The sequence below is a fragment of the Orcinus orca genome, chromosome 15, assembly GCF_937001465.1.
Source record: "Orcinus orca chromosome 15, mOrcOrc1.1, whole genome shotgun sequence".
Classification (NCBI taxonomy): domain Eukaryota; kingdom Metazoa; phylum Chordata; class Mammalia; order Artiodactyla; family Delphinidae; genus Orcinus; species Orcinus orca.
In genome coordinates this window covers 23,898,571-23,911,578 of record NC_064573.1, presented here as the reverse complement: position 1 = coordinate 23,911,578, position 13,008 = coordinate 23,898,571, and the positions used below count along the sequence as shown (strand labels likewise).

The following is a 13,008-nucleotide window of genomic DNA, read 5'->3' as shown; positions in this document are numbered from 1 at the left end:
TTCATTCTTTTTTTTTTTTTTTTTTTTAATTTTTATTTATTTTTGGCTGTGTTGGGTCTTCATTGCTGTGCACGGGCTTTCTCTAGTTGCGGCGAGCGGGGGCTACTCTTCGTTGTGGTGTGGGACCTTCTCATTGTGGTGGCTTCTCTTGTTGCAGAGCACGGGCTCTAGGCACGTGGGCTTCAGTAGTTGTGGCGCGTGGGCTCAGTAGTTGTGGCTCATGGGCTCTAGAGTGCAGGCTCAGTAGTTGTGGCGCACGGGCTTAGCTGCTCCACAGCATGTGGGATCTTCCCGGACCAGGGCTCAAACCTGTGTCCCCTGCATTAGCAGGCGGATTCTTAACCACTGTGCCACCAGGGAAGTCCCTTCTAGTTCATTCTGTCTCATTCTGCTTTTCCCTTGACATTCTTCTAACTGGGTAATTCTTCTACTCCAGTTCTAATCTGTATCGGGCCTCCTAATCTCTCAAGAGACAGATATCTGTCATAAGGTTTGGCTTTAAGGAGGTGTTCTTTGGGAATTCCCTGGCGGTCCAGTTGTTAGGACTCTGTGCTTCCACTGTGGGGGACACAGGTTCGATTCCTGGTCAGAGAAATAAGATCCCCCAAGATGTGTGGTGCGGCAAAAAAAAAAAAAAAGAAGGTTTTCTTCAACATTTTTCTCTTTTACAATATTCCTGTAACAGCAGCACTCTTGTAAGAACTCTTTCATCGTGTTGCTCCCCACACCCAAAGTGTTTGGAAGCTTCTCCAATCTGGTGGACCCATTCTAAACTTCACACTCAGGTGTCTGACACTCTCCACGGTCACCTTCCCCCATTTCCACCTTGTCTGCAGCCCATAATTACTCCAGCTGTTCACCTTCCCACCTTCTTCAGTGTGTGTGTCACACACACACACAATCACTCATACTCATGCTCTTCTTGTCTGGAATGTTTTCCTTGGGATCTCGTCCCGACGTTTCCACCATCAGGCTGTGCTGCCTGGACCAGGTCCTGTCCCCTCTCAGAACCTCAGTTTCCCCGTCCGTAAAACCGAGGGGTTGGACTAGGTGAGGTTCACTGGGGCCCCTTTCAGTGTTGAGGTTCTTTAACTTGGTGACGAGTTGGAAAGTCACTGGAGGACAGGGACTCTGTTCCATATACACCTTTGTGTTCCTGACAGAAGCCACGTAGAAACTGCAGTCTAGGTCAGTGTTGATTTTCTTATTGTAACAGTCTGGCCCATCGTAGGGACTAAAGATCTCCCTGCTGGGCTGGTTGTGGGCGTGTGTGGGTGTTTTTGTCTCTTGGACTGTGCATTTGTCAATAGGATGTGCGCATATAAAGAGGGATTTATTTTAAGGAGTTGGCTCGTGTGATCGCAGAGACGGGGGAGTCCAAAATCTGCAGGACAGGCCAGCAGGCTGGCAACCCAAGGAAGAGTTCAAGTTCAAAGGCAGTCTGCCAGTAGAATTCCTTCCACTGCCTTAGACTTTGTTTCTGTAATCCCCAATTTCACAACCTTTCCCACAAATTTCCATCAGCTCTCAGGCCTGATTGTGTGGGTGAGAGCGAGTGCTTCTGTGGTATTGCCTCCCGGGCCAGAATGTAACTCATTCATTTCAGGAATTTTCTTTTCTCTGCTTAAAAGCCTCCCTGTGTGTGACTCAGACCCAGGAAAACTCATGAGTGAGTGAGACGTCATTGGTAAATTGCAAGGGTTCAGCGCCAGCCACGTGGAATCAACACTCTCTTTTCTGTGACCTTATATATACCTTAGGTTGGAAAAAAAAGTAGAAAAAAAAAAGATAAGAAACTGTCTTTTCTTCTCAGGCATTTTGCCCAGGGTATGGGTCTAACCTTGATTTTCCAAATCACTTTGCAGCCTGTTGTTCAGGGAAACAGAAGCTCCAAAGAAAATAGGATAATGGTTTAGTGACCCTGGGCTCATCTTGAACAAGCCAGTGGGTGATGGGTTTCCACATTACCTTTGGCAGGTAAGGTTGGTTGGCAAACATGTTAAACAGGGAGAAGAATAGCATTCAAGTCCATCATCAAATATCTGTAATAGTTGATTTTGTGAAAACAAACAAAGTGCTACAAAAGAGGTCCTATGGGAGAACGGAAATCAATGCATCCCAGGTGATCACCTGCAGTGGCGGAGTGTGCCGTGAGGATACTCAGGCTGCAGGGTGCTTCTCTGGGAGTAGATCTGGCTCTCCCATTCCATGTGCTGGCTCCGGGGCTGTCTTTGGAGGTCTGCCTGTGGCCTTGAACAAGAGTAGCATCAATTTTCAAGGAACCCCACGTGGATCCGGCAACTCTAAACTCAGGAAAGGGAATGTGGCATGAGAATCCCAGGGGAGCTTGTTGAACACACGCATACCCCAATTTCCCCACCCCACGTGGCTCTGACTTGGTGGGACTGCGGTGGGACCCCAAGAATCTGCACGTTTGCTGAGCTGGCCAGGTGATTCTGCCATCCATCCAGGTATGGGAACCACAGTCCTAACCAGCGTGGAGTGACTGGGGATGGAGCCCTGGCTTCCAGATTGGCCCCCTTTCTCTTCCCTGTTTCTGGGCCTCAGCGGTACACCATGTGTGTGGGCGTGCTCTCAAGAGCATGCGGTTAGCAGACGCTCTAGGTGTTTGACCCACCCTCCCCACAATGAAAGACATCCTCACACACCCCTGCCTCCCCCGTTCTGAGGATTTATTAAATTCTATGTCTCTGGCTAGAGTGGGAGAGAAAGTTCCCCTGCACACACACCTGGGCGTATGAAATCTTCTTCTTTTTTGCCTGCCCATCCTCCCGTGATCCTGGGGGACATTGTGGAGCAGAAGGAGGAAATACGCCCCAGGGGTGGGGCGTTCTCTGACCTCGATGCCTGCCCTCTGACTTAACAGTTTTGATGTCAGTAGGTACCCATAAAATGGGCTGTGTAAAATTCCTCTTGAAAGAAAGGGGTCGAGTTAGCTGAGAGGTGCGTCAGCAAGTTCCAGTCCATGGCAACTGCCTTCTCCTTCGAGTCTGTTCCTTTCCCTGGGAAAGGCATGAGTAATGAAAGGCATGAGTAATAAAAGTAATGGAATTGGCAAACTCTGCTCACTGTCATCGGTGATGGGACTGCATGCACCGGTGGGCAAGAGGCCCGAGGCCAGAGGGGAAGGGCCTGGGGGAGGGCGCTGCTAGGAAACCTCATGTGGGCATTTCTGCTCCTTGGGGAGCCCCAGAATGACTCCTCGACACCCAGGCTCACCCCACCACACTCGGTCCGCTTGCCTGTAGGTTGGATGCTGCCACCTCCCCTTCACCCATATTCTTGTCTCTGAGCCTCTCCTCTGCCCAGAAGACAAGCACCCTATGTCTTTCTGTCAGAGGGTCTCTCTGCCCTAACCACAGCGAAGGACGCAGGAGCGCAATGGCACCCAGGGGCCACACATAGGCTGCTCCGTGCTTGGCCCCCTGCTCCTGACTTACTTCTGAGACAATAGGTGGAAGCCCCATGGACAGAGCTCATCAACGACCCCCTGCCCCAACCTTGGGCCCTCTGTGTACAAAGATGTGGCAGCTCACACTTCACCTGTCTTTCTAGATCTTCTTTCTTGCCTGTCTGGTCTTCGCCTGGCTTTTTTGGTTTTGTTTTTTTTTGCGGTACGCGGGCCTCTCACTGCTGTAGCCTCTCCCGTTGCGGAGCACAGGCTCCGGACGCGCAGGCTTAGCGGCCATGGCTCACGGGCCCAGCTGCTCCGCGGCATGTGGGATCCTCCCGGACCAGGGCACGAACCTGTGTCCCCTGCATCGGCAGGCGGACTCTCAACCACTGCGCCACCACGGAAGCCCCTCCTGGCTTTTTGAGCCTCCTCTATGCCTCCCCTTCGGATGGATAGGGCATGTGTGAGAGCTGCCTTGCATTCCCAAGGCGTTTCCTCTCAGATGAACCCCCTGAGTTAACTATCCATCCACCACCCCACCCCCAATCTTGTCCCTTGTCCTCGCCCCATCTTTGGCTCTTTCTTACCTGGGTGGGGGAGCAGACATGGACAGGTGGAGTCTGGCTGGGGAAGAAGGAGTAGGGGCACTCTTTCATGCCTCCCTTGGACACCCAGTCTCCCTGCTGCCTCCATTCAACAGCCCTATTTTCTGCCTCCTTCACATGCTCTCTGATTAGGACAGCCTAGACTGGGTGCTTTCTGCACCCGGCCATTCTTAGCCCTTACATACTGTGTGCATTAACGGAAACAAAGCTTCGTGTGGGCACATTCTAGCATCCCAGTTAGATCAAAGAGGGCAGACATCTGCTCCCAGCAGCCACTAGTGCCCTGCACACTGGTGGAAATCCAACTGTTCTGGCAACTGACTCCTCCTGGTGAAACATTCCTGGTTCCCCTGTGCTCTGGGAGGCATGGGAAGCAAAGTTTCCACCAGCAGCTTCGTTGTGACGACAGCCAATGGAAAGAAGGGCTCTCTTGTTGGGAAGAATTCTAGGCGTGTAAAGAAAACAGAGCTCTGAATAAAGCAACGTCTATATTCATTCATTTGTCCTTTCACATTCACTGATTCCCAGTAGACCTACTAAGTGCCAATTCTAGGTAATGCATAGTCCCTGGGAGCCTACCATCTTGTTGGGGAGATAACACTTGAAACAATGAGACAACATGGCAAATCAGCATGTGACTAAATGCCCCAGATATTTGGTTTGAGTCATGAATTGAGGAGGTCAGAGAAAAAGCATGGTAGGGTTGCAGGGGAGTGAGTAGGCACTCTACGGGGGAGAGTGGTCCCCCAGGCCATGGAAGGAAGGGCAGAGTTTAGACATGTAGAAGAGAATGTGGAAGGCCTTCTCGGAAGAAGAAATGAGCAAAAACGTGGTGTTTTACAGCAAGCAGGGGTGTTCTGGGGCAGTGGAAGGAGCTGGAGAGAATGGGTGCTGGATCCATGCTGCTTCCGTGGACATAGCAGGCGTGTGGGCCCACACTGGCCATTCCAGGCCTCGTCTGGGAATCGCTTTGGTAACCAAGAGTGCATAAAAGAAGTTTGTCGGGGCTGTCTTCACCTCTCCCAGGCCCTACCAGCAGGCACAGCCAGGACCAGAGACCTCATCCAGACCATTCTTGTCTCGCTCCAGGAGCAGAGGTAGCAAAGTGGCTGGAAAGGCAAAGCTCTCTGATTTCCAAGGCCTTCCGATCCAGCCAGGTGGAGGGCAGCCAGGGAAGCAGCAGCTGGTGGCAGCCTGCCTTATTGCCATAGATAGCAGGCAGCTACTCAAGGGAACAATTGGGCAGAAAGGGCGGTGGTGGGTCAGGGAACACGGGCCAATGGAATTCTGAACAAGGTCAAAGTCCGGTTTGGTACAGTGCTTGATTACCAATTTAAATCTCATCTTTCCTCCCAGGGCGGCTGCCACCCCTGCAGAAGAGGCCAGGGCTGCCACAAGGGAAATTTGCATTGAAAGATTCCAAGCGCCGGGCACCCTGGCAGGGCTGCAGCCTGGCCTGCATGTTCATCCCAACACCCGGAGGTCACGTACTGAGCACGCTCTGATTTTGCCCATATCTGGATGCTCACTCGCTTGGGGGGGGGGAGAAAGACCCCAAACTCTTCTCACTCCTTCCAGTCTGGGAGAGGGTACTGGAGTCTGCAGAATGGAAGCGGTGGGGTCTGGAAGCCGGTGATCATATGTTTTTCTTAACTGGGGCTGGAAGGAAGTCCTAAGGGAATGGCAGTCGATGGGTAGCAGGGATATTAAAGGGGCTGAACTGGAATAAGGCTGGGGGCGGGGGCGGGGGAGACGTGGAACGGGGCTGATGGAATGAGACAAGAATCTGGGTCACAGTGAGCGTCAGCAGGTGGATTCTACAGCAGTGGTGGACTGATTTATTCTGGGCACACGATTCAATCTGAAAGAAGACTCCTCTTCATACCTCTCTCCTTGGGGCAGTTGCTTCTCAATTTTTTCTTCATCTGGGGAGCTTTAGGAAATATTAATACATGATTACTAATGCCCCAGAGGTTCTGCTGTAGCAAATCCATAGCTTCTCTCCTTCCCCATCAATCCCATCACCTCTGCCTCCATCCCCACCACCCTAAAGGAAAGGGATAGAAAAGCCCTCTTCACTTCCATATGCTAAAACCCCATGGGGTTGGTCTTTCTATGACCCCTTTACCATCAAATCAGCACACACTTATTGCATCCCTTGGTGTTGGTGAAAACTTAGGCACACAGCTTCAAGTTGAGGGTTGGTGCTTGCTTTCAGCTGGACACAACTGTCCGTGAGAAGAGGGAGGACAGGCTGCAATGGGTTTGTGACGTCAGGGTTCGTGGAGACAATGATCTTCTCACAAGGAGATTTGCTTGTCGGCATCCTCAAAGGCGAAGCCTGTCCCAATCCTTTGGCTGCGTGTTGGGCTGCGACATTAGTTGTAGGTTACCCAACACCCTGTGCCCGGGAGCCTCACGTGCGTGCGTGTGCGCGCACACACACACACACACACACACACACACACCCCTACCTGCCGGAGGAGGTGCAGGTACATTCTGTGTATCCTGCATCCAAGTTGATGGCCCAGCAGGCTTGGCTGGCCCAGACCACATCTGAGCACACCTGGGACTCAGGGGCACCCTGAGGTTTTGCTGTAAGCCTCAGGGCTTCCTCCCCTTCCCCTTTCAGCTGGCGATGGGGGGCAGAGGTTGATGTAACAGGGACTCCCTGCTGAGTGGGAGGAATAAGGAAGGCTGGAGCTCAGCTCTTCGAGAGCACGTGGGCCCTCCAGGCCTCCGGGTCAGGCTGGAGAGGCTGAGGGCTCCCGTAGGCTCTGGTGAGTGTCCGGGCCTGGCAGGCGCCCCGGGAGAGAAGTGACTCGGGGACGGGCACTAGCTAAGTGGGCCACAGATGATCTTTGCTGGGCACATTCCTGCTTGGCCCCGTCTACCACTCACTTTGGAGGTGGCAGGAGCTTGGTGGGCACAGTAGGACCTCACAGCAGATCAGAAATCCTCACTAACTCCAGGTTCCCACAGTCCAAAGTCTAGAGTGCAGAACACTCTGTCATCTGCGCCCAGCTGTCCTGTCCAGCCTCATCTGCCTCTTTGCCCTCACTTGGATCTTCTGCCCACTCTCTGCCACTCTCTGCCCACCTCCCCTACCCCCCGGCCCCTGCCCCCAGCTCACCTGCGTGTTCCACAGGCCATCAGTCCCAGGTGCCGATCTTGCCACAGGTGTACCCGCTTCCTCCTCAGACACCTATCACATCCTACCAGCCCACCCAGGTCCAGCTCTGGGAGACCTTCCTCAGCCGGAGGTGATTTCTATGCATTTCCCAGGGATGGTGCACTGTATCGTTCATCTCTCCATCCCTAATACTTAGCCCGGTGTGAGGATTAAACACAGTAAGATTTAGCTGAGGAAACAAGTGCACGGATGATGTATGTCAGGAATCGGGCACTCCACCTTCTGAGTGTTTTTCTTCGTGGACGCACATTATCAAGCTAACTTATGAGCTCACAGAAAGCGCTGACCCTGCATTTCTCACCTTTCCATACCTCACAGCATACAGCCCGGAACCTTGTACGTGGAGGTGTTCAGTGACAGATGTGTTTTGATAATGAGGAGGACAGACACTTTCCACTCTCTAATTGGGACCATATACTCCAGCCAAGCCCGTTTCTTCACTGTCTGCCGCCCACTCCCTGCTCACCTGGGCTGTCACACCTGTGCTCACCCCAACCCCTACCTGGTGTTCTCAAGGTGAGATTGAACCCCACCTCATCCATAATACCTACCTCTAAATCTCATATAACTGGGAAGACTCTCAGTTCGCCAACTCACATATGCAGGTAATAGCATAGTTCTTTACTTTCTGCAAAACTGTTTGTGACGGTGAATTATATATGCCAACTTGACTGGGCTAAGGGACGCTCAGAGAGCTGGTAACATATTATTTCTGGGTGTGTCTGAGGTGGTGCTGGAAGAGATTAGCATTTGAATCAATAGGTCAAATAAAGATGATGCCCCTCGCCAATTTGCGGGGCACCATCCAATCCACTGAGGGCTTGAATAGAACGGAAAGGTGGAGGAAACATGAGTTCATTCTCTCTGCTTGAATAGACACTCCTGGTTCTCTGGGCTTCATATCTGAAGTGAATTGCACAACCAGCTTTCTTATTTCTCCAGCTTACAGACGGCAAATCGCGGGACTTCTTGGCCTCCACAATTGTGTGAGCTAATTCCTATAATAAATCTTTATCTACTTATCTATCTATCTATTTATCTATCTATCTGTCTCCTACTGGTTATGTTTTTCTGGGGAACCCTGACCAAACACAACTTAATGTTGACTTCACATCCCCGTCCTACTGGGATGTCAGGAAATTCAACCGAAATCTTTCTCTGGTCACTACCTTATCCGCCACTGGATTGGGTAAAGTGTCTAGGCCCCCTTGCCATGGGTCCATATTGATCACAGGGGAGAAGCCCCTACCCCAGGTGTGGTCTCTGCAGGTTTTTCATCTTGCTAATCACCTTTGGGTCATGGGCTTCTATGGTGATCCCAGAGCCCAGGATACCCCAAACCACTATTCCTTCTGAGGGTCTCTCATTATGGGGTGCCATTAGTGAGCAGGTTGCAAGTTCCAATTGATCTTGTGACCCAGAGACCACACCCCACCCCTGGTTTTAGTCTAGGAAATATCCCTCTCCTCAAACTCTATTCTCTTCAATTGATCTGTGTATTTTCCCTGTCTCCAATACCACGTATGTGTACTTTTAATTTTAAAAAACATGTTTATAGTATATTGCTAGATTGTTTTCCAGTCTGCCCAGTTTATTTTTTCAACAACAGTGTGCGAGAGTGTCCTTTTTCTGCGTCTTTACTAGCAAAGAGTATTATCTTACTTTATTTTTTGCCAATCTCCTGGGTTAGAAGTGATTTCTCGGTGTTACTTCAATTTTAATTATTTTCTCTTGATCAGTTCTCTTTATTATTTGGGGGAAGTGGGAGGTGGAAGGAAAGGGCAGAGGGGAAGTGAGCTAACATAATCCTGCTGCGATGCAGAATTTCAGCTAGGTAATTCTTTTTCTATGTTAAAAAATTAATATACAATGTACCCTTTTAACCATTTTAAGTGTACATTCAGCAGATACTAAGGACATTCATAATGTCATGCAACCATCACCACTATCCTTTTCCAGAACATTTTCATCATCCAGAATAGAGACTCTGCACCAATTAAATAATATCTTCCCCACCCTCTCCCCAGTCCCTGGTACCCTCTACTCTACTTTCTGTAAACAGCGCAGGTATAACAGTGGGATTTGGGCAGGCTGAGAAATACGACCCTCAGCGGGTCATTGTGGAGCAGTGGAAACGCCCATTTTTGCTTAGAATCTCTCTGAGTCTCCCTTTCCTCACCTGAAAGGTAGAAATAATGATACCAGCCCTGCCTAAATCAAGTTTTTATACTGAGAATTGAAAAATAACACAAATACATTTATAGCCAAACATACGCGCCTTTTTAGGTTTATACCCCCCAAAATTGTGAATACATTGATGCTAAGTAAAAATTGTACCTTATACGCCCTAGGAAAGTTGTCTCTTCAAAGAAGTTCCATAATTAATTCTTTCGTTAAGTGGAGGACTGTCGGCAATGTGCTTTGAACATCCAGCTTTGAATACTTGTTTCTTTCTTAGGACCAACTGTGTAGAGCACTGACCGGCTGACTTTAGGAAGAGTGGATGGGCGACTGAGCTCGGAGAGTAACTGCTCAGACAGGGCAGGTTGGTGAGAAGCCCTGTGAGAGGCTGGAACTTGTCCTTTCGCTCTCCCCACCCTTCTTCTATAAACAGGATGAGTGGACTGGCCTTCCACCTGTCTGGGTGGAGACAGTGTGAAGCTTTGCCTAGATGAGGAACCAAGGGAAGGGAAGGCACGTTTTCTGGAGGCTCTGTGCCTTGTGAGCCCTTCTAATGGGCTCTAGAAATTTCCTGGGGAAGCTCAATCTTTGTGATCACACAGCTTAAGCACACTTCTCCTGCACATCTGGGGACCACGGGGCCAACTTGGAGGAGCTGGGAAGACATGTGGGGTACCTGCTGGCTAAGCCTGGGTTTACTTTTTCTTCCCTGGAGATTTGTCTCCTCCCGCTCCCCCCTGTTCTTCCCCAAGACCCTGGGTCACAGGGGAGAGCTGGGAACAAGCAAGGAGAAGAATGACCCAGACACCAAGGCGGTGGGCAGGGCCGCCAGATGAGATGAGGCGGCGTCCCTTTAAGCAGTCGCTCACTCGCTTGGGCCCTGCCAGCCAGACCCCTCGGCCAGCCTAACTTGGCTGCGGTTCCCTCAGTCACATTGCTCCCGTGTCTGGGCTGGAGCTGTGCTGGTGGGTGCAGTCAGCTTCCCATGCTGAGCCTGGGCCTGGAAAATGTCAGCCCGTGACCTACTGCACATAAACAGCCAGCCGCTCCTGGGCTGAGGACAGTTTTCCACTCACCTTGCTCCAGATTTCCAGGGCCTGTGTCTGTGTGTGTTTATGTCTCAGCCTTGTGAGTGAAGTCTTCTTCCTGAGAAAGCCTGTCCCTGGGGGCCAGAACCTGTGACCACCTACTCCCCGCAAGATGAGGGGCTGGACAGTCACACCTGAGCCCTTCAGAACATTCCAACCCTTTTTAAGGAGGCAGCCAGGATCTGTCCCCCTGGGCTAGATCAGTGCTGGGTGGGGGCCAATACTATGGGCCCAGTGATGATGTGATTCAAAGGGTGGTAGAATCGTCCTGCCCAAATACATTTGCCCTCCCCTACGTTGCTTAGATTTCTACCAAAATGTGACTCCGATTACAGTTACAGTACAGTTACAGTAACAGTAATGACGATGCTTCTTGTTTGAATTGTGCTTTCCAGGTTTCATTAGCTCTTTCAGTCTCCATGTCAGCTTCACAGTAGGTGGGCCAGGAATTGTTTCTACTCTTTCACAGATGGGGGCACGGGGAGGGTCAAGGAGAGGAAGCAGGCTCGGACTGGAATCAGTTGGCCTCAGTCTGTCACTGCCGCTGTCAAGGAGAACAAGTGACGCCTTCCTTGAACTTAGTTTCCTGATTTAAATGTATTTTGTAATTTATGAAAGTCTGTTCAGTTAAATATGACATAGTTAAAGGCAGACCTTTATGTACTGATATGAAGGGTCTCCAAGATAAGGTGCTAAGTACAAAGAGTAACATGTGGAATATGGGTGCAACCTACTGCTATTTGAGTTTTTTGAAAAATGGCCATATATCCACACGCATGTTTGACTGTGTTTGTGCATCACCATCACTAGGGGGATATACAGAGTATGCTGTCGGCAGGGGTGGAGGGTGGCAGGAGAGAGCAAGTCAGGGGTAGGTGGGAAGTTGACTTTCTATTTCTTTGTACCTTTTAATTTTCTGCCGTGTCTAAACAAAATTTTTAAATGAGAATATCTTACGTTGGAAGTCTTAAGGTTTTCTTTTGGAGCAGATGGGATGATGTAAGTGATATAAGACACTTTATGTGCATAAAGGTATTATTATTATTATATCTAAGGGGGTTCCTTAGAAACTATTACCACTATTAGACTTGACAACATTGTGTATTGGACAAATTATGGGTTTAGGAATTGAGTAGACATGAGTTAAATTTGCCCTCTGGTTTTCTCATTTAAAAAGTTAGGGGAGGGCTTCCCTGGTGGCGCAGTGGTTGAGAGTCCGCCTGCTGATGCAGGTGACACGGGTTCGTGCCCCGGTCTGGGAAGATCCCACATGCTGCGGAGCGGCTGGGCCCGTGAGCCATGGCCGCTGAGCCTGTGCGTCTGGAGCCTGTGCTCTGCAGCGGGAGAGGCCACAACAGTGAGAGGCCCGCGTACCACAAAAAAAAAAAAAAAAAAGTTAGGGGAGAGACGGGGAATCACATGAGTTATGAGAAATAAAATGCGAATGTGAGAAACCAGGTGCAACATACAGCATGCCGTTCTCCCTTCCCATGACCTGTGCCAGCCAGACTCCGGGGAAATGCAAAACTGTTCTGTGTTTCAGGTAAGTTTTGATATCAAAGAAGGTCTTAGGGCAGTACTACCCAAAAGAAATATAATGCAAGTCACCTAATGTAATTTTAGGTTTAAAAAAACTACAAAGAAACAGGTGACATTAATCTTAATAATATATTTTAATTAACCTGCATTTAATTGAATTAATATTAAATCAAATTTAATATTAATATATTAATATAATTTAATTAAAATAATATACTTCAATTAACCTGCATCTGCATTTAATTAATTTAATATATACTTAATTAATATATTTAATTAATTTAATTAATAATTACATATATTGAAATGTAATTTTTGCATGTAATCAATATACAATTATTCCTGGGATATTTTACATTTATTTTCCGAGTGAGTCTTTGAAATCCACATGTAATTTACACTTACTGCACATCTCCATTCCGACCAGCCCCATCTCGGGTGATCAACATTAGCCCACATGGGTCTGACAGCTGCCTTTTGGAGACAGCAGATGGAGGGTGTGGGCTCTTTGCCAGAGATGACTGGACAGAAGGCTCCAGATTACCCAGGGGTGTGGGGCTGGAGGAGGGTGATGGAAGTGAAACCAGGGTTGCCCAGTCCAGGCTGTGATGAGGTAACAGAAGCACAGAACATGCTTGAGTAAATAAATAGGGAGCTTTACCGTTTGCCCTGTGAGGCTGTCCTCCCATCACCCCAAGAAAGGTCAAGTACTTTCACTGTAGCAAACTGGAAAGGGAAGTGGACAGGAGGCGAGGACGCGGACAGGGAAAGCGCTGGGCACTGTCTCTTTGTGTGATTGCCCGTTGTCTGCTCCCCTGGCCTCTCGTCCCTGCTCCTTAGTCTTTGTCGTGAGCTCTTCGTCTGCCCGAGCCCTTAATATTGGTGCTCCTCTGGTCTGTTCTGAGCCTCTGTTTCCCCCCACACTACACATCACTCTCCTCCCATGGTGCCAGGTCCTTCCATGGGCTCGCTCTCCAGCCTTGAGAG

At 49.6% G+C, this 13,008-nt stretch overlaps 1 long non-coding RNA gene across 1 annotated transcript; it reads right to left on the bottom strand.

The window, feature by feature from the left end:
• Positions 1 to 4: 4 nt before the first annotated feature.
• On the bottom strand, positions 5 to 9,914 carry LOC117200019 (uncharacterized). The gene is made up of 2 exons (XR_007471655.1): positions 7,154 to 9,914; positions 5 to 6,390 (listed from the first exon to the last, which is right to left on the bottom strand). It is a non-coding gene; the product is annotated as an uncharacterized LOC117200019 (long non-coding RNA).
• Positions 9,915 to 13,008: the final 3,094 nt, after the last annotated feature.